The 23,060-nt window shown below is 51.6% G+C and overlaps 1 protein-coding gene across 1 annotated transcript in view; it reads right to left on the bottom strand.

The window, feature by feature from the left end:
* LOC144487958 (uncharacterized) overlaps positions 1-11,901 on the bottom strand; it is a gene marked incomplete at its 3' end in the record, with an annotated part of 100,166 nt that extends 88,265 nt beyond the window's left edge. The window contains exon 1 of the mRNA XM_078206002.1: positions 11,520-11,901. The remainder of the gene's footprint in view (positions 1-11,519) is intronic.
* Positions 11,902-23,060: the final 11,159 nt, after the last annotated feature.

The raw sequence follows: 23,060 nt of genomic DNA, 5'->3' as shown, positions 1-23,060 counted from the left end.
CTGTTATTCTATATATAAAGCACCCTGAACCCCTCGATTAGATTCCAGTCTGTAACTCACTCCTGGGTATCTGTTATTCTATATATAAACCACCCTGAACCCCTCGATTAGATTCCACTCTGTAACTCACTCCTGGGTATCTGTTATTCTATATATAAATCCCCCTGAACCCCTCGATTAGATTCCAGTCTGTAACTCACTCCTGGGTATCTGTTATTCTATATATAAACAACCCCGAACCACTCGATTAGATTCCAGTCTGTAACTCACTCCCGGGTATCTGTTATTCTATATATAAACCACCCCGAACCCCTCGATTAGATTCCAGTCTGTAACTCACTCCCGGGTATCTGTTATTCTCCATATAAACCACCCAGAACCCTCGATTCTTCAACAGTGATTTCAGTGTGTGTGAGCCCGGGTGTGAAGGAACACTCCTTTAATAGTGATTTCAGTGTGTGTGTGAGCCCGGGTGTGAAGGAACACTCCTTTAATAGTGATTTCAGTGTGTGTGAGCCCCGGTGTGAAGGAACACTCCTTTAATAGTGATTTCAGTGTGTGTGAGCCTGGGTGTGAAGGAACACTCCTTTAATAGTGATTTCAGTGTGTGTGAGCCCGGGTGTGAAGGAACTCTCCTTTAATAGTGATTTCAGTGTGTGTGTGAGCCCGGGTGTGAAGGAACACTCCTTTAATAGTGATTTCAGTGTGTGTGTGAGCCCGGGTGTGAAGGAACACCCCTTTAATAGTGATTTCAGTGTGTGTGAGTCCGGGTGTGAAGGAACACTCCTTTAATAGTGATTTCAGTGTGTGTGAGTCCGGGTGTGAAGGAACACTCCTTTAATAGTGATTTCAGTGTGTGTGTGAGCCCGGGTGTGAAGGAACACTCCTTTAATAGTGATTTCAGTGTGTGTGTGAGCCCGGGTGTGAAGGAACACTCCTTTAATAGTGATTTCAGTGTGTGTGTGAGCCCGGGTGTGAAGGAACACTCCTTTAATAGTGATTTCAGTGTGTGTGAGCCCGGGTGTGAAGGAACACTCCTTTAATAGTAAAACGGTTAGAAAAATGCCGGAAGCAGAGTTGAATTTTACAGTCTCTGCTCCCAGGAATGAGTCACTGATATTTGACTTGGCCAATCTCCAGTACTTCCCAACTGGACGCTGGTTGTGGGGGAGGGTATGGAACGTGCATCTGCCCAAATCCATTCCCATTCACTCCCACTGTAAACAATCCCAATCCCCTTCCCGTTCACTCCCACTGTACACAATCCCAAATCCCCTTCCCGTTCACTCCCACTGTACACAATCCCCTTCCCGTTCACTCCCACTGTACACAATCCCAATACCCTTCCTGTTCACTCCCACTGTAAACAATCCCAATCCCCTTCCTGTTCACTCCCACTGTACACAATCCCAATCCCCTTCCCGTTCACTCCCACTGTAAACAATCCCAATCCCAAACCCCTTTCCGTTCACACCCGCTGTACACAATACCAATGGACCCAAACCCCTTCCCGATCGTGACAGGGAGGTGGAGGATCAGATAGGGAAACAGATCCTGGAGGGATGCAGTAATAGCAGACTTGTTGTGATGGGAGACTTTAATTTCCCAAACATAGATTGGAATATCCCCAGGGTAAGGGGATTGGATGGGGAGGAGTTGGTTAGGTGTGTTCAGGAGGGTTTCCTGACACAGCATGTGGACAAGCCTACAAGAGGAGAGGCTGTACTTGATCTGATACTGACCAATGAACCTGGACAGGTGTCAGATCTCTCAGTGGGAGAGCATCTTGGGGATAGCGATCATAACTCTATCTCCTTTATGCTTGCATTGGAAAAAGAGAGGATCAGGCAAGCTAGGAAAGCGTTTATATGGAGTAAGGGGAAATATGAAGACATCAGGCAGCAAATTAGAGGAGTAAATTGGAAGGAGGTATTCTCGGGGAAATGTACTGAAGAGAGGTGGCAGTTTTTCAAGGAACGTCTGTCTAGGGTTCTACAGGACAACGTTCCGAGCAGACAGGGAGGTGTTGATAGGTTAAAGGAACCGTGGTGCACGAAAGCTGTGCGGGACCTAGTCGAGAAGAAAAGGAAAGCGTACAAAAGGTTCAGAGAGCTTGGCGAAGATAGGGATCTAGATGAGTATACGGCTTGTAGGAAGGGACTAAAGAAGGAAATTAGGAGAGCCAGAAGGGGTCACGAGAAGGCCTTGGCAGGTAGGATTAAGGAAAACCCGAAGGCGTTCTATAAATATGTGAAGAGTAAAAGGATGAGGCGTGAAGGAATAGGGCCTATAAAAGGTGAAGGCGGGAAAATCAGTATGGAACCAGTAGAAATGGCAGAGGTGCTGAATGAGTATTTTGCCTCGGTTTTCACAGAGGAGAAGGACATGGGTGGATGTACTGCGGGCTTGCGGTGGACTGAAAAGATTGAGTATGTGGACTTTAAGAAAGAGGTTGTGCTGGAATCTTTGAATGGCATCAAGATAGATAAGTCACCGGGTCCGGATGGGATGTACCCCAGGTTACTGTGGGAGGCGAGGGAAGAGATTGCAGAGCCTCTGGCGATGATCTTTGCATCGTCGATGGAGACGGGAGAGGTGCCGCAGGATTGGAGGATTGCGGATGTGGTTCCTATTTTCAAGAAGGGGAATAGGGATAGCCCAGGAAATTACCGACCGGTGAGTCTAACCTCAGTGGTTGGTAAGCTGATGGAGAAGATCCTGAGGGACAAGATTTATGAGCATTTAGAGAGGTTTAGTATGCTCAAGAATACTCAGCATGGCTTTGTCAAAGGCAGATCGTGCCTTACGAGCCTGGTGGAGTTCTTCGAAAATGTGGCTGAACACATTGACGAAGGGAAAGCGGTAGATGTGGTTTATATGGATTTTAGCAAGGCGTTCGATAAGGTCCCCCATGCAAGGCTTCTCGAAAAAGTGAGAGGGCATGGGATCCAAGGGACTGCTGCCCTGTGGATCTAGAACTGGCTTGCCCAAAGGAGGCAGAGAGTGTGTTTAGATGGGTCTTTTTCTAATTGGAGGTCGGTCACCAGTGGTGTGCCCCAGGGATCTGTTCTGGGACCCTTGCTGTTTGTCATTTTCATAAATGACCTGGATGAGGAAGTGGAGGGATGGGTTGGTAAGTTTGCCGACGACACGAAGGTTGGTGGGGTTGTGGATAGTCTGGAGGGATGTCAGAAGTTACAGAGGGACATAGATAGGATGCAAGACTGGGTGGAGAAGTGGCAGATGGACTTCAACCCAGATAAATGCGTAGTGGTCCATTTTGGCAGGTCACATGGGATGAAGGAGTACAATGTCGATTGATAAAGGCCAGCACACCATACGCCTTCTTAACCACCTCCTCCACCTGCGGGGCCGATTTTAGAGTCCTATGGACCCGGACCCCAAGGTCCTTCTGATACTCTACCGTACAAAGATTTATTGAGTTTGCCTCCACCACCACTGACGGCAGCCGATTCCACTCGCCCACCACCCTCTGTGTGAAAAACGTCCCCCTAACATCTCCCCTGTACCTACCCCCCAGCACCTTAAACCTGTGTCCTCTCGTAGCAGACATTTCCACCCTGGGAAAAAGCCTCTGAGAGTCCACCCGATCGATACCTCTCAACATCTTATATAGCTCTATTAGGTCTCCTCTCATCCTACGTCTCTCCAAGGAGAAAAGACTGAGCTTCCTCAGTACTGACCCTCTGACAGTGCGGCACTCCCTCAGCACTGACCCTCTGACAGTGCGGCACTCCCTCATCACTGACCCTCTGACAGTGCGGCACTCCCTCAGCACTGACCCTCTGACAGTGCGGCACTCCCTCAGCACTGACCCTCTGACAGTGCGGCACTCCCTCAGCACTGACCCTCTGACAGTGCGGCACTCCCTTAGTTCTGGTGTTGGAGACTTGCTCCCTTGATGTCAGAGTTAGATTTTTAGCTTCTGAATTATGTGACTCAAGATCTGGGAGTGAAACTGGTTCTGAGTCAGATCCTCCTGCTCACCACCAAAATATTTATTCTAATGTTGAGGTTAAAACCCGTAGAATGGGTGTGTGTGGGACCCGTACCCCAGTGAGAGTCAGTGTGCGTGGAACCCATACCCCAGTGAGAGTCAGTGTGTGTGGGACCCTTACCCCAGTGAGAGTCAGTGTGTGGAACCCGTACCCCAGTGAGGGTCAGTGTGTGTGGGACCCGTACCCCAGTGAGAGTCAGTGTGTGGAACCCGTACCCCAGTGAGAGTCAGTGTGTGTGGGACCCGTACCCCAGTGAGAGTCAGTGTGTGTGGAACCCGTACCCCAGTGAGAGTCAGTGTGTGGGGGACCCGTACCCCAGTGAGAGTCAGTGTGTGTGGGACCCGGATCCCAGTGAGAGTCAGTGTGTGTGGAACCCGTACCCCAGTGAGAGTCAGTGTGTGTGGGACCCGTACCCCAGTGAGAGTCAGTGTGTGTGGGACCCGTACTCCAGTGAGAGTCAGTGTGTGGAACCTGTACCCCAGTGAGAGTCAGTGTGTGTGGGACCCGTACCCCAGTGAGAGTCAGTGTGTGGAACCCGTACCCCAGTGAGAGTCAGTGTGTGTGGGACCCGTACCCCAGTGAGGGTCAGTGTGTGTGGGACCCGTACCCCAGTGAGAGTCAGTGTGTGTGGAACCCGTACCCCAGTGAGAGTCAGTGTGTGTGGGACCCGTACCCCAGTGAGAGTCAGTGTGTGTGGGACCCATACCCCAGTGAGAGTCAGTGTGTGTGGAACCCATACCCCAGTGAGAGTCAGTGTGTGTGGGACCCGTACCCCAGTGAGAGTCAGTGTGTGTGGGACCCATACCCCAGTGAGAGTCAGTGTGTGTGGAACCCATACCCCAGTGAGAGTCAGTGTGTGTGGGACCCGTACCCCAGTGAGAGTCAGTGTGTGTGGGACTCGTACCCCAGTGAGAGTCAGTGTGTGTGGGACCCATACCCCAGTGAGAGTCAGTGTGTGTGGAACCCGTACCCCAGTGAGAGTCAGTGTGTGTGGGACCCGTACCCCAGTGAGAGTCAGTGTGTGTGGGACCCATACCCCAGTGAGAGTCAGTGTGTGTGGAACCCATACCCCAGTGAGAGTCAGTGTGTGTGGGACCCGTAGCCCAGTGAGAGTCAGTGTGTGTGGGACCCGTAGCCCAGTGAGAGTCAGTGTGTGTGGGACCCGTACCCCAGTGAGAGTCAGTGTGTGTGGGACCCATACCCCAGTGAGAGTCAGTGTGCGTGGGACCCGTACCCCAGTGAGGGTCATTGTGTATGGAACCCGTACCCCAGTGAGAGTCAGTGTGTGTGGGACCCGTACCCCAGTGAGAGTCAGTGTGTGTGGGACCCGTACCCCAGTGAGAGTCAGTTTGTGTGGGACCCGTACCCCAGTGAGAGTCAGTGTGTGTGGGACCCGTACCCCAGTGAGAGTCAGTGTGTGTGGCACCCGTACCCCAGTGAGGGTCAGTGTGTGTGGGACCCGTACCCCAGGTGAGAGTCAGTGTGTGTGGGACCCATACCCCAGTGAGGGTCAGTGTGTGTGGGACCCGTACCCCAGTGAGAGTCAGTGTGTGTGGGACCCGTACCCCAGTGAGAGTCAGTGTGTGTGGAACCCCAGTGAGAGTCAGTGTGTGTGGGACCCGTACCCCAGTGAGAGTCAGTGTGTGTGGAACCCGTACCCCAGTGAGAGTCAGTGTGTGTGGAACCCGTACCCCAGTGAGAGTCAGTGTGTGTGGGACCCGTACCCCAGTGAGAGTCAGTGTGTGTGGGACCCGTAGCCCAGTGAGAGTCAGTGTGTGTGGGACCCGTAGCCCAGTGAGAGTCAGTGTGTGTGGGACCCGTACCCCAGTGAGAGTCAGTGTGTGTGGGACCCGTACCCCAGTGAGAGTCAGTGTGTGTGGGACCCGTACCCCAGTGAGAGTCAGTGTGTGTGGGACCCGTAGCCCAGTGAGAGTCAGTGTGTGTGGGACCCGTAGCCCAGTGAGAGTCAGTGTGTGTGGGACCCGTACCCCAGTGAGAGTCAGTGTGTGTGGGACCTGTACCCCAGTGAGAGTCAGTGTGTGTGGGGCCCGTACCCCAGTGAGAGTCAGTGTGTGTGGGACCCGGACACCAGTGAGAGTCAGTGTGTGTGGGACCCGGATCCCAGTGAGAGTCAGTGTGTGTGGAACCCGTACCCCAGTGAGAGTCAGTGTGTGTGGGACCCGTACCCCAGTGAGAGTCAGTGTGTGTGGAACCCGTACCCCAGTGAGAGTCAGTGTGTGTGGAACCCGTACCCCAGTGAGAGTCAGTGTGTGTGGGACCCGTATCCCAGTGAGAGTCAGTGTGTGGAACCCGTACCCCAGTGAGAGTCAGTGTGTGTGGAACCCGTACCCCAGTGAGAGTCAGTGTGTGTGGGACCCGTACCCCAGTGAGAGTCAGTGTGTGTGGAACCCGTACCCCAGTGAGAGTCAGTGTGTGTGGAACCCGTACCCCAGTGAGAGTCAGTGTGTGTGGGACCCGTACCCCAGTGAGAGTCAGTGTGTGTGGAACCCGTACCCCAGTGAGAGTCAGTGTGTGTGGAACCCGTACCCCAGTGAGAGTCAGTGTGTGTGGGACCTGTCCCCAGTGAGAGTCAGTGTGTGGGGAACCCGTACCCCAGTGAGAGTCAGTGTGTGTGGGACCCATACCCCAGTGAGGGTCAGTGTGTGTGGGACCCATACCCCAGTGAGAGTCAGTGTGTGTGGGACCCGTACCCCAGTGAGAGTCAGTGTGTGTGGGACCCATACCCCAGTGAGGGTCAGTGTGTGTGGGACCCGTACCCCAGTGAGAGTCAGTGTGTGTGGGACCCATACCCCAGTGAGAGTCAGTGTGTGTGGGACCCGTACCCCAGTGAGAGTCAGTGTGTGTGGGACCCATACCCCAGTGAGGGTCAGTGTGTGTGGGACCCGTACCCCAGTGAGAGTCAGTGTGTGTGGGACCCGTACCCCAGTGAGAGTCAGTGTGTGTGGGACCTGTCCCCAGTGAGAGTCAGTGTGTGGGGAACCCGTACCCCAGTGAGAGTCAGTGTGTGTGGGACCCATACCCCAGTGAGGGTCAGTGTGTGTGGGACCCGTACCCCAGTGAGAGTCAGTGTGTGTGGGACCCGTACCCCAGTGAGAGTCAGTGTGTGTGGGACCCGTACCCCAGTGAGAGTCAGTGTGTGTGGAACCCGTACCCCAGTGAGAGTCAGTGTGTGTGGGACCCGTACTCCAGTGAGGGTCAGTGTGTGTGGGACCCGTACCCCAGTGAGAGTCAGTGTGTGTGGGACCCGTACTCCAGTGAGGGTCAGTGTGTGTGGGACCCGTACCCCAGTGAGAGTCAGTGTGTGGGGAACCCGTACCCCAGTGAGAGTCAGTGTGTGTGGGACCCATACCCCAGTGAGGGTCAGTGTGTGTGGGACCCGTACCCCAGTGAGAGTCAGTGTGTGTGGGACCCGTACCCCAGTGAGAGTCAGTGTGTGTGGAACCCCAGTGAGGGTCAGTGTGTGTGGAACCTGTCCCCAGTGAGAGTCAGTGTGTGTGGGACCCGTACCCCAGTGAGAGTCAGTGTGTGTGGGACCCATACCCCAGTGAGAGTCAGTGTGTGTGGGACCCGTACCCCAGTGAGAGTCAGTGTGTGTGGGACCCGTACCCCAGTGAGAGTCAGTGTGTGTGGGACCCATACCCCAGTGAGAGTCAGTGTGTGTGGAACCCGTACCCCAGTGAGAGTCAGTGTGTGTGGAACCCGTACCCCAGTGAGAGTCAGTGTGTGTGGGACCCGTACCCCAGTGAGAATCAGTGTGTGTGGGACCCATACCCCAGTAAGAGTCAGTGTGTGTGGGACCCATACCCCAGTGAGGGTCAGTGTGTGTGGGACCCGTACCCCAGTGAGAGTCAGTGTGTGGGGGACCTGTATCCCAGTGAGAGTCAGTGTGTGTGGGACCCGTACCCCAGTGAGAGTCAGTGTGTGTGGGACCCATACCCCAGTGAGAGTCAGTGTGTGGGACCCGTACCCCAGTGAGGGTCAGTGTGTGTGGGACCCGTACCCCAGTGAGGGTCAGTGTGTGTGGGACCCGTACCCCAGTGAGAGTCAGTGTGTGTGGGACCCGTACCCCAGTGAGAGTCAGTGTGTGTGGGACCCGTACCCCAGTGAGAGTCAGTGTGTGTGGGACCCGTACCCCAGTGAGAGTCAGTGTGTGTGGGACCCATACCCCAGTGAGGGTCAGTGTGTGTGGAACCCATACCCCAGTGAGAGTCAGTGTGTGGGGAACCCGTACCCCAGTGAGGGTCAGTGTGTGTGGGACCCGTACCCCAGTGAGAGTCAGTGTGTGTGGGACCCGTACCCCAGTGAGAGTCAGTGTGTGTGGGACCCGTACCCCAGTGAGGGTCAGTGTGTGTGGGACCCATACCCCAGTGAGCGTCAGTGTGTGGGGAACCCGTACCCCAGTGAGGGTCAGTGTGTGTGGGACCCGTACCCCAGTGAGAGTCAGTGTGTGTGGGACCCGTACCCCAGTGAGGGTCAGTGTGTGTGGGACCCATACCCCAGTGAGGGTCAGTGTGTGTGGAACCCATACCCCAGTGAGAGTCAGTGTGTGGGGAACCCGTACCCCAGTGAGGGTCAGTGTGTGTGGGACCCGTACCCCAGTGAGAGTCAGTGTGTGTGGGACCCGTACCCCAGTGAGAGTCAGTGTGTGTGGGACCCGTACCCCAGTGAGGGTCAGTGTGTGTGGGACCCATACCCCAGTGAGCGTCAGTGTGTGTGGGACCCGTACCCCAGTGAGAGTCAGTGTGTGTGGGACCCATACCCCAGTGAGAGTCAGTGTGTGTGGGACCCGTACCCCAGTGAGGGTCAGTGTGTGTGGAACCCGTACCCCAGTGAGAGTCAGTGTGTGTGGAACCCGTACTCCAGTGAGGGTCAGTGTGTGTGGGACCCGTACCCCAGTGAGAGTCAGTGTGTGTGGGACCCGTACCCCAGTGAGAGTCAGTGTGTGTGGGACCCGTACCCCAGTGAGAGTCAGTGTGTGTGGGATCCGTACCCCAGTGAGAGTCAGTGTGTGTGGAACCTGTACCCAGTGAGAGTCAGTGTGTGTGGGACCCGTACCCCAGTGAGAGTCAGTGTGTGTGGAACCCATACCCCAGTGAGAGTCAGTGTGTGTGGGACCCATACCCCAGTGAGGGTCAGTGTGTGTGGGACCCGTACCCCAGTGAGAGTCAGTGTGTGTGGAACCTGTACCCAGTGAGGGTCAGTGTGTGCGTCAGGGAATATTATGGGATGTGGGTGTGTACACACTCTCGACACATAATCTGGGACACAGTACAAGGTTGTACAGAGGTTAATTATTGACCCTTATCTGTGTGGTGGGAGACTGAGTAAGTCAGGGTTCCCGTGCTGAGCCCAGCAGTTCAATACAAGTCAGAACAGATCATCCGTGCAAAGCAATCTGTTCCTCTCACACACACTCAATCGGAAACACATTCCTACCTCATCACACATGGTTAGCTGGATGTCATGGAATCAGTCCCACCACCCCCACCCAGTCCTCAGCGAGGGGGCTATTTGACTCTGGAAACCATCACGCCCAGAGGTGTGCCGTTCCTGCGCGCCCATCGAGGGGCACTGAGCTTCCCGGGCCAGAGGGAGAGGGAGGGAGGCAGGGCGGGGCGGGGCGACTCTCAGAGTAACTGTCTCCCAATCTCTCTGTTACTCTCCAACTCTCTGAGAATTTGATGCTGGTTTTGTTCCTCAAATAACTTTTATCCGTCAGTCACTCCGAGGTTCTTCCTCGGTCACTCTCGGTCACTCTCGGTCACTCTCGGTCACTCTCGGTCACTCTGTACCTCTCTGTACCTGTTATCACCGTTACTCTGCGCTACTCTCCCCATGCTTCCCCAACTTTCCCCGAAACTTGCTTATTCCTCCCTTCTCCACTATCTCTCCATTCCCTTGGATCTCTCACTCTTGATTACTCCTTCTATTTTTACCCCCTCCACAACCACCTCCTCTGCCCCACTTCCCCCTCCCCCCCCCCTCCTCCCTCCCCTCCTCCCTCCCCTCCCCCCCCCTCCCCCTCTCTATCATGTCCCTCTTTCTTCAATCTGGAACTATAGAATGGGAATCCGAGAGTGCAGTAAGGTGGCCATTCAGCCCATCGAGTCGGCACCGACACCAATCCCACCCAGGCCAATGCACTTAACCTACACATCTTTGGACACTAAGGTACCAACCGACTCAAGATCAGCTTCTTTCCTGCTGCCAAGGGGTGGCATGGTGGCACAGTGGGTTAGTGCGACTGCCTCACAGCGCCAGGGTCCCGGGTTCGATTCCCGGCTCGGGTCACTGTCTGTGCGGAGTCTGCACATTCTCCCCGTGTCTGCGTGGGTTTCCTCCGGGTGCTCCGGTTTCCTCCCACTGTCTGAAAGACGTGCTAGTTAGGTGCTAAACTCTCCCTCAGTGTGACCCGAACAGGCGCCAGAGTGTGGCGACTTGGGGATTTTCACAGTAACTTCATTGCAGTGTTAATGTAAGCCTACTTGTGACACTGATAAATAAACGTGACATTTTTGAATGGACCTACCTCGCATTAAGTTGATCTTTCTCTACACCCTAGCTATGACAGTAACACTACATTCTGCACCCTCTCCTTTCCTTCTCTATGAACGGTATGCTTTGTCTGTATCGCGCGCAAGAAACAATACTTTTCACTGTGTGTTAATACATGTGACAATAATAAATCAAATCAACTAAGGGACAATTTATCATGGCCAATCCCGCTGTCCTACCTCTCTCTCTCTCTCATAAACAGGCACACCTTCTCTCCATTCTCTTACCTCACCCCTTCTTTCTCCAATCCTCTTTCTATCCTGCTCTCTCTCTCTCTCTACATACATTCTCTCTCAATATATGTATCGTCTCTCTATTATTAATTCTCTCTCTCCCCATCACTGTCTCTCTCTCTCTGTGTCTGTCTGTCTGTCTCTGTGCCTGTTTGTCTCTGTGTGTGTCTGGGTGTCTCTCTCTCTGTCTGTGTGTGTGTCTGGGCGTCTCTCTCTCTGTTTCTGTGTGTCTGGGTGTCTGTGTCTGGGTGTCTGTCTCTGGGTGTGTCTGGGTGTCTGTGTTTCTGGGTGCGTCTGGGTGTCTAGGTGTCTGTCTGGGTGTCTGTGTCTCTGGGTGTGTGTCTGGGTGTCTGTGTCTGGGTGTCTGTGTCTGGGTGTCTGTGTCTGGGTGTCTGTGTCTGGGTGTCTGTGTCTGGGTGTCTGTGTCTGGGTGTCTGTGTCTGGGTGTCTGTGTCTCTGGGTGTCTGTGTCTCTGGGTGTCTGTGTCTCTGGGTGTCTGTGTCTGGGTGTGTGTGTCTGGGTGTGTGTGTCTGGGTGTGTGTGTCTGGGTGTGTGTGTCTGGGTGTCTGTGTCTGGGTGTCTGTGTCTCTGGGTGTGTCTGGGTGTCTGTGTCTGGGTGTCTGTGTCTGGGTGTCTGTGTCTGGGTGTCTGTGTCTGGGTGTCTGTGTCTGGGTGTGTTTCAGATTCTTACCTGTGAACCAGGTGAGTTGTTGCTGTGTCTTGTTGCACTTTCCCAGGGGGGACAGACAGGGTGACACAGGGGGACAGACAGGGGGACAGGGGCACAGCCTCCAGTCTCTCTCCTGCTGCTCCACTCTCTGCTCCTGATCCACAAACTTCCTCTGCTGCTCCAGGGAGAGAGCTCCAACCTCCTGCCCCCAGGCCAGGGCGATCGGGGCGGTCTGGAGCCTCGCTTCCTTTCGTTCCGGCTCGGGGCTCTTTAACTCTATCCGGGGAGCCGGGACTGGGCTCTGGGGGATCCGGGGTCTCCGAGCTGGGGCTCTTCCTCGCCGCTTCTCCCCGCCTCGGCTGCGGGCGCTGTCCCTGGTGGCGGAGACGCCCTCATCAGCATGGCCCCGCCCCTGCTTTGCATAGACAGCCGCTCAGCTGGCTCTGATTTACATATCCCCGCCCCGTTGTTAACATATCCCCGCCCCCGTTATTAACATATCCCCGCCCCATTATTAACATATCCCCGCCCCCATTGTTCAATCCCCGCCCTAACTGCCCGAGGCCTTGCCCCCGCCCCTTAATCAGCATGGCCCCGCCCCTCTCTCAATCCCCGCCCGCCCTGTCCAGGCCCCGCCCCGCGTTGACGTCACAACAGTCTGGCGTCATCACGTCACACGCAAACCAACCGTTCTTTTCTCAGGAATTGATTTTCTTTTTTTTAAACAAACATTTATTTATTTATTTATTTTCCGTCAAAAACTTTCCCTTTTCCCAAAACAGAAAAATAAAATAAACACCCAAAATATTAAAGAGTAAAAGGGTGAATGGCTCGTGACGTCACAGAGCTACCGGCAGCCCAGGCCCCGCCCCCTCCAGGTGACCACTCTGGGCCCAACCCTCCTGCTAGCCCCTTAGAGCCCAATGTTTATCATCTAGTACGCCCCCAACAACACTGCTGGACCCCTCCCCAACAACACAGCTGGACCCCCCAACACTCCCAACAACACCCCTGGACCCCCCCTCCGGACCCCCCAACACCCCCACCCCACCGCTCGACCTCCACCCCCAACCCTCCTGCTAGCCCCTTAGAGCCCAATGTTTATCATCTAGTACGCCCCCAACAACAGTGCCGGACCCCCCCCCCCGCAACACCCCCAACAACAGTGCCGGACCCCTCCCCAACACCCCCAACAACACTGCCGGACCCCCCCCCCCCCCTGGACCCCTCAACAACCCCCCCTCAACTGCTCGACCTCCAGCTCCAACCCTCCTGCTAGCCCTTAGAGGCCAATGATTATCATCTAATACACCCCCCACCCACCTACCCTCGCACCTCAGCTGGACCAGCCTCTGCCTCATTTCAGGCTGGAAGACCTAACTCAGATGGGAAATTCAATCAATCCTGGTTGCAGAGTTCGTACGGCCCAGAAACAGGCCTTCAGCCCATTGAGTTCACGCCAACAATATCTACCACTCACATCACGCTAATCCCATTTCCTCAGTACTTGTCCCATATTCCAGAGGCTGGGAATCCTGTGGAGAGCAACTCATCTCCTGACTCCCCAAAGTCTGTCCACCATCTACAAGGACACAGTCAGGAGTGTGATGGAACACTCCCCACTTGCCTGGATGGGTGCGGCTCCCAACAACACTCGAGAAGCTCAACACCATCCAGGACAAAGCAGCCCCGCTCGATCGACACGCTAACCACAAACACTCACTCCCTCCACCCCCAACGCACAGTGACAGCCGTGTGTACCATCTACAAGATGCACCGCAGCGACTCACCAAGGCTCCTTAGGCAGCACCTTCCAAACCCACCACCTCTACCATCAAGAAGGACAAGGGCAGCAGATACCTGGGAACACCCCCACCTGGAGGCTCCCCTCCGAGTCACTCACCATCCCGACTTGGAAATATATCGGCTGTTCCTTCACTGTCGCTGGGTCCAAATCCTGGAACTCCCTCCCTAACTGCACTGTGGGTGTACCTACACCACACGGGGACTGACTGATGTCCAATAACAATCCTGGAACTCCCTCCCTAACAGCACTGTGGGTGTACCTGCACCACACGGGGACTGACTGATGTCCAATAACAATCCTGGAACTCCCTCCCTAACAGCACTGTGGGTGTACCTACACCACACAGGACTGACTGATGTCCAATAACAATCCTGGAACTCCCTCCCTAACAGCACTGTGGGTGTACCTACACCACACAGGACTGACTGATGTCCAATAACAATCCTGGAACTCCCTCCCTAACAGCACTGTGGGTGTACCTACACCACATGGGACTGACTGATGACCAATAACAATCCTAGAACTCCCTCCCTAACAGCACTGTGGGTGTACCTACACCACACGGACTGACTGATGTCCAATAAGGCAAATGGTATGTTAGCCTTCATAGCGAGAGGATTTGAGAATAGGGATAGGGATGTTTTGCTGCAATTGTACAGGGCGTTGGTGAGGCCACACCTGGAGTATTGTGTGCGGTTTTGGTCTCCTTATCTGAGGAAGGATGTCCTTGCTATAGAGGGAGCGCAGCGAAGGTTTACCAGGCTGATTCCTGGGATGGCAGCTCTGTCATATGAGGAGAGACTAAGTGGGTTAGGATTATATTCACTGGAGTTTAGAAGAGTGAGAGGGGATCTGATAGAAACTTATAAAATTCTAACAGGGTTCGACAGGGTAGATTCAGAAAGAATGTTCCCGATGGTGGGGGGAGTCCAGAACTAGGGGTCAGAGTTTGAGGATAAGGGGGAATCCTTTTAGGACTGAGGTGAGGAGAAATTTCTTCACCCAGAGGGTGGTGAATGTGTGGAATTCACTCCCACAGAAAGTAGTTGAGGCCAAAACGTTGTGTGATTTCAGGAAGAAATTAGATTTCGCTCTTGGGGCTAAAGGGATCGAGGGGGAAGGGGGGGGTCAGGATATTGGATTCGATGATCAGCCGTGATCAAAATGAATGTTGGAGCAACTGGAAGGGCCGAATGGCCTCCTCCTGCTTCTAGTTTCTATGTTTCTGTGTAAAAAGGCTGCATTTCCAGCCAGTGCTCTACATGTCTGACTTGTTACCTCAGACAAACATACGGAGCCGGAGTAGGCCACTCGGCCCCCTCGAGCCTGCTGTCCCATTCAGTAAGACCATGGCTAATCCAATCTGATTGTAACCTCAACCCCAGGTACCTGCTGACCCCTGATAACCTTTCACCCCTGATAACCTTTCACCCCTGATAACCTTTCACCCCCTCGTTAGTCCAGAATCTATCCCGCTCTGCGTTACAAATATTCAAAGTCTCTGCTCGTGCCGCCTTTTGAAGAAGAAAGTTCCAGAGACTCTGCCCCCTCTGAGAGAAAACATTTCCCCCCATCTCCGTCTGAAACAGGACGCCGCTTATTTTAACACACTGACCCCACCCCACCCCCCCCCTCCCCCCCACCCTCCTCCCCGCCCTCCTTGTTCTAGATTTTTCCACAAGGGGAACAAAGCCCAGTCCCATCACGCAAACCAGCCTCCCATCCATTGACTCTGTCTACACTTCCCGCTGCCTCGGGAAAAGCAGCAGCATAATCAAGGACTCCATGCACCCCGGACATTCTCTCTTCCACCTTCTTCCGTCGGGAAAAAGATACAAAAGTCTGAGGTCACGTTCCAACCGACTCAAGAACAGCTTCTTCCCTGCTGCTGTCAGACTTTTGAATGGACCTACCTCACATTAAGTTGATCTTTCTCTACACCCTAGCTATGACTGTAACACTACATTCTGCACCCTCTCCTTTCCTTCTCTATGAACGGTATGCTTTGTCTGTATAGCGTGCAAGAAACAATACTTTTCACTGTATCCCAATACATGACAATAATAAATCCATCCTGTCAGGACCCCTCAGGATCTTAAAGGTTTTGATTAAGTCGCTCACACTCATTGGATACAAGCCTAGCTTTTGCAACAAGGTGGGGGGGGGGTGGGGGGAGGTGAAAGGTTATGGGGGGAGGTGAAAGGTTATTGGGGTTCGGCAGGATGTGGGGTCGAGGTTACAATCAGATCAACCAATGATCTTATTGAATGGGGGAGCAGGTTCGAGGGGCTGAATGGCCTCCTCCTGTTCCCTAATTCGAATGTTTGTGTGTGTGTTGACAGTATTACAGTTGATAAGGAGGATGTGCAGGATATTCTGGAGGGTCTGAAAATAGATAAATCCCCTGGTCCGGATGGGATTTATCCAAGGATTCTCTGGGAGGCAAGAGAAGTGATTGCAGAGCCTCTGGCTCTGATCTTCAGGTCGTCGTTGGCCTCTGGTATAGTACCAGAAGATTGGAGGTTAGCGAATGTTGTCCCATTGTTTAAGAAGGGGAACAGAGACTTCCCCGGGAATTATAGACCGGTGAGTCTCACTTCTGTTGTCGGCAAGATGTTGGAAAAAATTATAAGGGATAGGATTTATAGTTATTTGGAGAGTAATGAATTGATAGGTGATAGTCAGCATGGTTTTGTGGCAGGTAGGTCGTGCCTTACTAACCTTATTGAGTTTTTTGAGAAAGTGACCAAGGAGGTGGATGGGGGCAAGGCAGTGGACGTGGTATATATGGATTTTAGTAAGGCGTTTGATAAGGTTCACCATGGTAGGCTTCTGCAGAAAATGCAGATGTATGGGATTGGGGGTGATCTAGGAAATTGGATCAGGAATTGGCTAGCGGATAGGAAACAGAGGGTGGTGGTTGATAGTAAATATTCATCATGGAGTGCGGTTACAAGTGGTGTACCTCAGGGATCTGTTTTGGGGCCACTGCTGTTTGTAATATTTATTAATGATCTGGATGAAGGTATAGTTGGGTGGATTAGCAAATTTGCTGATGACACCAAAGTCGGTGGTGTGGTAGACAGTGAGGAAGGGTGTCGGAGTTTGCAGGAAGACTTAGACAGGTTGCAAAGTTGGGCCGAGAGGTGGCGGATGGAGTTTAATGCGGAGAAGTGTGAGGTAATTCACTTTGGTAGGAATAACAGATGTGTTGAGTATAGGGCTAACGGGAGGACTTTGAATAGTGTGGAGGAGCAGAGGGATCTAGGTGTATGTGTGCATAGATCCCTGAAAGTTGGGAATCAAGTAGATAAGGTTGTTAAGAAGGCATATGGTGTCTTGGCGTTTATTGGTAGGGGGATTGAATTTAGGAGTCGTAGCGTTATGTTGCAACTGTACACAACTCTGGTGCGGCCGCACTTGGAGTACTGTGTGCAGTTCTGGTCCCCACATTACAGGAAGGATGTGGAGGCTTTGGAGAGGGTGCAGAGGAGGTTTACCAGGATGTTGCCTGGTATGGAGGGGAGATCCTATGAGGAGAGGCTGAGGGATTTGGGATTGTTTTCGCTGGAAAGGCGGCGGCTAAGAGGGGATCTTATTGAAACATATAAGATGATTAGAGGTTTAGATAGGGTGGATAGTGATAGCCTTTTTCCTCTGATGGAGAAATCCAGCACGAGGGGGCATGGCTTTAAATTGAGGGGGGGTAGTTATAGAACCGATGTCAGGGGTAGGTTCTTTACCCAGAGGGTGGTGAGGGATTGGAATGCCCTGCCAGCATCAGTTGTAAATGCGCCTAGTTTGGGGGCGTTTAAGAGATCCGTAGATAGGTTCATGGACGAAAAGAAATTGGTTTAGGTTGGAGGGTCACAGTTTTTTTTTTAACTGGTCGGTGCAACATCGTGGGCCGAAGGGCCTGTTCTGCGCTGTAATGTTCTATGTTCTATGTTCTATGTCCTCATGCGACAACCCTCCATTCCAGGTATTGGTCAGGTAAATCTTCTGTGATGAATCTGTGCCTTTAAGGAGTGTATTTGTGTCAGGTTTCTTGTGCGGGGATTTTTTTGCGGTCAGTGCTATTCACCCGGGACCTCTGTGTCTGTAACTGGCAGCCCCGTCTTTGTTTCAATCTGGGTGAATGCAGCGTTGCCGTTTAACTCTTTACCCCCTGGGGTCTTTCCCGAGCGGGACTTGATTAGATTGATTGACAGGAAAAGTCACGTGACTGGGAGGGGACCAGGTTGACAAAGAGAACAAGCTCTGATGCTGCTTGAGAAGTAGCTCTTTCTCTCTCTCCCTGAAGATTGGGAGACTGGGACCTGCCAGAAAATAGGAATCTTTCTCTGAATTCTGCTGTTGGAAGTTCGATCTTTCTCTGGAAGCTGCTGTATGGGAATCTGAAGACTGGTGTCTTTCAGGATCTCTGTCCAGAGGTGTTAAAAGGCGAGAAACCTACCACCTACGTGACAATGTGAGTTTTGTGCCACTGAGTATGAAGAAGGCCAGATGTCTGTGAAGATTTTGCTTAACTTGGAATGATAGACAGAGCTAGCTGTTAGGAATTATACTTTATGTTTCAGTATTTCAATTATTAAAAGTTATGCTAATTCTTTTGTTATATTTTCACTGTGTTGTTAAATAAAATTTGTTTTAATAAAAGCTTCCTATTGGGTCAATAGAATGACACCTGGAGTGAAACACCTTATACGACCATAAGACATAGGAGCAGAATGAGGCCACTCGCCCCATCGAGTCTGTTCCACCATTCAGTCATGGCTGATAAGTTCCTCAACCCCATTCTCCTGCCTTTTCCCCATAACCCCTGATCCCCTTATTAATCGAGAACCTATCTATCTCTGTCTTAAAGACACTCAATGACCCGGCCTTCTCTGTGAACTAGGAACAGGAGTAGGCCATCTGGCCCCTCGAGCCTGCTCCGCCATTCAATAAGATCATGGCTGATCTTTTCGTGGACTCAGCTCCACTTACCCGCCCGCTCACCATAACCCTTAATTCCTTCACTGTTCAAAAATTTATCTATCCTTGCCTTAAAAACATTCAATGAGGCCTCAACTGCTTCACTGGGCAGGGAATTCCACAGATTCACAACCCTTTGTGTGAAGAAGTTCCTCCTCAACTCAGTCCTAAATCTGCTCCCCCTTATTTTGAGGCCATGCCCCCTCGTTCTAGTTTCACCCGCCAGTGGAAACAACTTCCCTGCTTCTATCTTATCTATTCCCTTCATAATCTTATATGTTTCTATAAGATCTCCCCTCATTCTCCTGAATTCCAATGAGTATAGCCCCAGTCTACTCAGTCTCTCCTCATAAACCAACCCTCTCAACTCCGGAATCAACCGAGTGAATCTCCTCTGCACCCCCTCCAGTGCCAGTATATCCTTTCTCAAGTAAGGAGACCAGAACCGTCCACAGTACTCCAGGTGTAAATGAATTCCACAGATTCACCCCCCTCTGGCTGAAGAAATTCTTCCTCATCCTGGTTCCAAGTCCTGGAGTGGGACCTGAACCAGGAATCTCCCAGTCTAATCCAATGGAACATAGAACATAGAACATAGAACATTACAGCGCAGAACAGGCCCTTCGGCCCACGATGTTGCACCGACCAGTTAAAAAAAAAACTGTGACCCTCCAACCTAAACCAATTTCTTTTCGTCCATGAACCTATCTACGGATCTCTTAAACGCCCCCAAACTAGGCGCATTTACTACTGATGCTGGCAGGGCATTCCAATCCCTCACCACCCTCTGGGTAAAGAACCTACCCCTGACATCGGTTCTATAACTACCCCCCCTCAATTTAAAGCCATGCCCCCTCGTGCTGGATTTCTCCATCAGAGGAAAAAGGCTATCACTATCCACCCTATCTAAACCTCTAATCATCTTATATGTTTCAATAAGATCCCCTCTTAGCCGCCGCCTTTCCAGCGAAAACAATCCCAAATCCCTCAGCCTCTCCTCATAGGATCTCCCCTCCATACCAGGCAACATCCTGGTAAACCTCCTCTGCACCCTCTCCAAAGCCTCCACATCCTTCCTGTAATGTGGGGACCAGAACTGCACACAGTACTCCAAGTGCGGCCGCACCAGAGTTGTGTACAGTTGCAACATAACGCTACGACTCCTAAATTCAATCCCCCTACCAATAAACGCCAAGACACCATATGCCTTCTTAACAACCTTATCTACTTGATTCCCAACTTTCAGGGATCTATGCACACATACACCTAGATCCCTCTGCTCCTCCACACTATTCAAAGTCCTCCCGTTAGCCTTATACTCAACACAACTGTTATTCCTACCAAAGTGAATTACCTCACACTTCTCCGCATTAAACTCCATCCGCCACCTCTCGGCCCAACTTTGCAACCTGTCTAAGTCTTCCTGCAGACTACGACACCCTTCCTCACTGTCTACCACACCACCGACTTTGGTGTCATCAGCAAATTTGCTAATCCACCCAACTATACCCTCATCCAGATCATTAATAAATATTACAAACAGCAGTGGCCCCAAAACAGATCCCTGAGGTACACCACTTGTAACCGCACTCCATGATGAATATTTACTATCAACCACCACCCTCTGTTTCCTATCCGCTAGCCAATTCCTGATCCAATTTCCTAGATCACCCCCAATCCCATACATCTGCATTTTCTGCAGAAGCCTACCATGGTGAACCTTATCAAACGCCTTACTAAAATCCATATATACCACGTCCACTGCCTTGCCCCCATCCACCTCCTTGGTCACTGGAGGATTGATACAGCCTGGGATTTTAGGAAGACAAGATTCAGATGGTGGTTTAATATTTATAAACCTATATACTTAACACTATGACACCGATATACTATATACTGAATACTTATACTCCTTGTACACCTATGACTGTGTGGCCAAATTCCCCTCCAACTCGATTTTCCAGTTTGCTGACGACACCACCGTAGTGGGTCAGATCTCAAACAATGACGAGACAGAGTACAGGAATGAGATAGAGAATCTGGTGAACTGGTGCAGCAACAATAATCTCTCCCTCAATCTCAACAAAACGAAGGGGATTGTCATCGACTTCAGGAAGCGTAAAGGAGAACATGCTCCTGTCTACATCAATGGGGACGAAGTAGAAAGGGTCGAGAGCTTCAGGTTTTAGGTGTCCAGATCACCAACAACCTGTCCTGGTCCCCCCCCACGCCGACACTATAGTTAAGAAAGCCCCACCAACGCCTCGACTGTCTCAGAAGACTAAGGAAATTTGGCATGTCAGCTACAACTCTCACCAACTTTTACAGATGCCCCATAGAAAGCATTCTTTCTGGTTGTATCACAGCTTGGTCTGGGCTCCTGCTCTGCCCAAGACCGCAAGGAACTACAAAAGGTCGTGAATGTAGCCCAATCCATCACGCAAACCAGCCTCCCATCCATTGACTCTGTCTACACTTCCCGCTGCCTCGGCAAAGCAGCCAGCATAATTAAGGACCCCACGCACTCCGGACATTCTCTCTTCCACCTTCTTCCATTGGGAAAAAGATACAAAAGTCTGAGGTCACGAACCAACCGACTCAAGAACATCTTCTTCCCTGCTGCTGTCAGACTTTTGAATGAACCAACCTTGCATTAAGTTGATCTTTCTCTACACCCTAGCGATGACTGTAACACTACATTCTGCACCCTCTCCTTTCCTTCTCTATGAATGGTATGCTTTGTCTGTTTAGCGCGCAAGAAACAATACTTTTCCCTGTGTGTTAATACATGTAACAATAATGAATCAAATCAAATAAAAAAATCATCTTAGTCAACATGAACACTTCAAGATAACAGTAAAAACAGGGCTAATGTCGTGGATCTACCTAGTGACAGCAGCAACAAGGATTTAACAAGGGATGGTTAGAACATAGAACATAGAACATAGGTTGGGTATGATCTGCCCACGAACAGCTCAAAGATCTGCCGAGTGTCAGCAGCAGATCTTGCAAGATTTTGCAAGTCCAGGCAAGTTGTGGCAGTCACAGGCATTCGGCCTCTGATCTTCAGGTAAGCGTTCTCCAAGGCGGTCTTCATGACACACGACAGCGCAGAGTCGCTGAGCAGAAACTGATAGCCAAGTTCCGCTAACACAAGGACGGCCTCAACCAGGATCTTGGGTTCATGTCACATTATTGGTAACCCCCACAACTTGCCTGGACTTGCAAAATCTCACTCACTTTCCTGTCTGGAAACAATACACATCTCTTTAACCTGTGCTTAATGCTCTCTCCACTCACATTGTCTGTACCTTTAAGACTTGATGAGCTGTAAAGACTCACATTTCAATCATTATTCATGTAAATTGAGTTTGTGTCTTTGTATGCCCTGTTTGTGATCAGAACTCCCACCCACCTGACGAAGGAACAGCCACTTCCGAAAGTTAGTGGCGTTTTTTTAAATACTTTTCCAATTCAATCAAATCAAATCCAATTCAGAGTCTCAACAAGTTGAGACATTTCAGATCCAGGCTGACAAGACAGGGCGAGCGACCAAAACACCCTGTCCTGGGCCTGATCTACACGAGCCAAGCTGATTGGAGAACAAAGAACAGTACAGCACAGGAAACAGGCCCTTCGGCCCTCCAAGCCTGTGCCGCTCCTTGGTCCAACTAGACCAATCGTTTGTATCCCTCCATTCCCAGACTGCTCATGTGACTATCCAGGTAAGTCTTAAATGATGTCAGCGTGCCTGCCTCCACCACCCTACTTGGCAGCGCATTCCAGGCCCCCACCACCCTCTGTGTAAAAAACGTCCCTCTGATATCTGAGTTATACTTCGCCCCTCTCAGCTTGAGCCCGTGACCCCTCGTGATCGTCACCTCCGACCTGGGAAAAACCTTCCCACTGTTCACCCTATCTATACCCTTCATAATCTTGTATACCTCTATTAGATCTCCCCTCATTCTCCGTCTTTCCAAGGAGAACAACCCCAGTCTACCCAATCTCTCCTCACAGCTAAGACCCTCCATACCAGGCAACATCCTGGTAAACCTTCTCTGCACTCTCTCTAATGCCTCTACGTCCTTCTGGTAGTGCGGCGACCAGAACTGGACGCAGTACTCCAAATGTGGCCTAACCAGCGTTCTATACAGCTGCATCATCAGACTCCAGCTTTTATACTCTATACCCCGTCCTATAAAGGCAAGCATACCATATGCCTTCTTCACCACCTTCTCCACCTGTGTTGCCACCTTCAAGGATTTGTGGACTTGCACACCCAGGTCCCTCTGTGTTTCTATACTCCTGATGACTCTGCCATTTATTGTATAACTCCTCCCTACATTATTTCTTCCAAAATGCATCACTTCGCATTTATCCGGATTAAACTCCATCTGCCACCTCTCCGCCCAATTTTCCAGCCTATTTATATCCTGCTGTATTGCCCGACAATGCTCTTCGCTATGCGCAAGTCCAGCCATCTTCGTGTCATCCGCAAACTTGCTGATTACACCAGTTACACCTTCTTCCAAATCATTTATATATATCACAAATAGCAGAGGTCCCAGTACAGAGCCCTGCGGAACACCACTGGTCACAGACCTCCAGCCGGAAAAAGACCCTTCGACCACTACCCTCTGTCTCCTATGGCCAAGCCAGTTCTCCACCCATCTAGCCACTTCTCCTTGTATCCCATGAGCCTTAACCTTCTTAACCAACCTGCCATGTGGGACTTTGTCAAATGCCTTACTGAAATCCATATAGACGATATCCACGGC

Source organism: Mustelus asterias, unplaced genomic scaffold (assembly GCF_964213995.1).
Source record: "Mustelus asterias unplaced genomic scaffold, sMusAst1.hap1.1 HAP1_SCAFFOLD_1162, whole genome shotgun sequence".
Taxonomy (NCBI): Eukaryota; Metazoa; Chordata; class Chondrichthyes; order Carcharhiniformes; family Triakidae; genus Mustelus; species Mustelus asterias.
The sequence above is the reverse complement of the archived record's forward strand: the minus strand, read 5'-3'. Positions and strand labels throughout refer to the sequence as shown.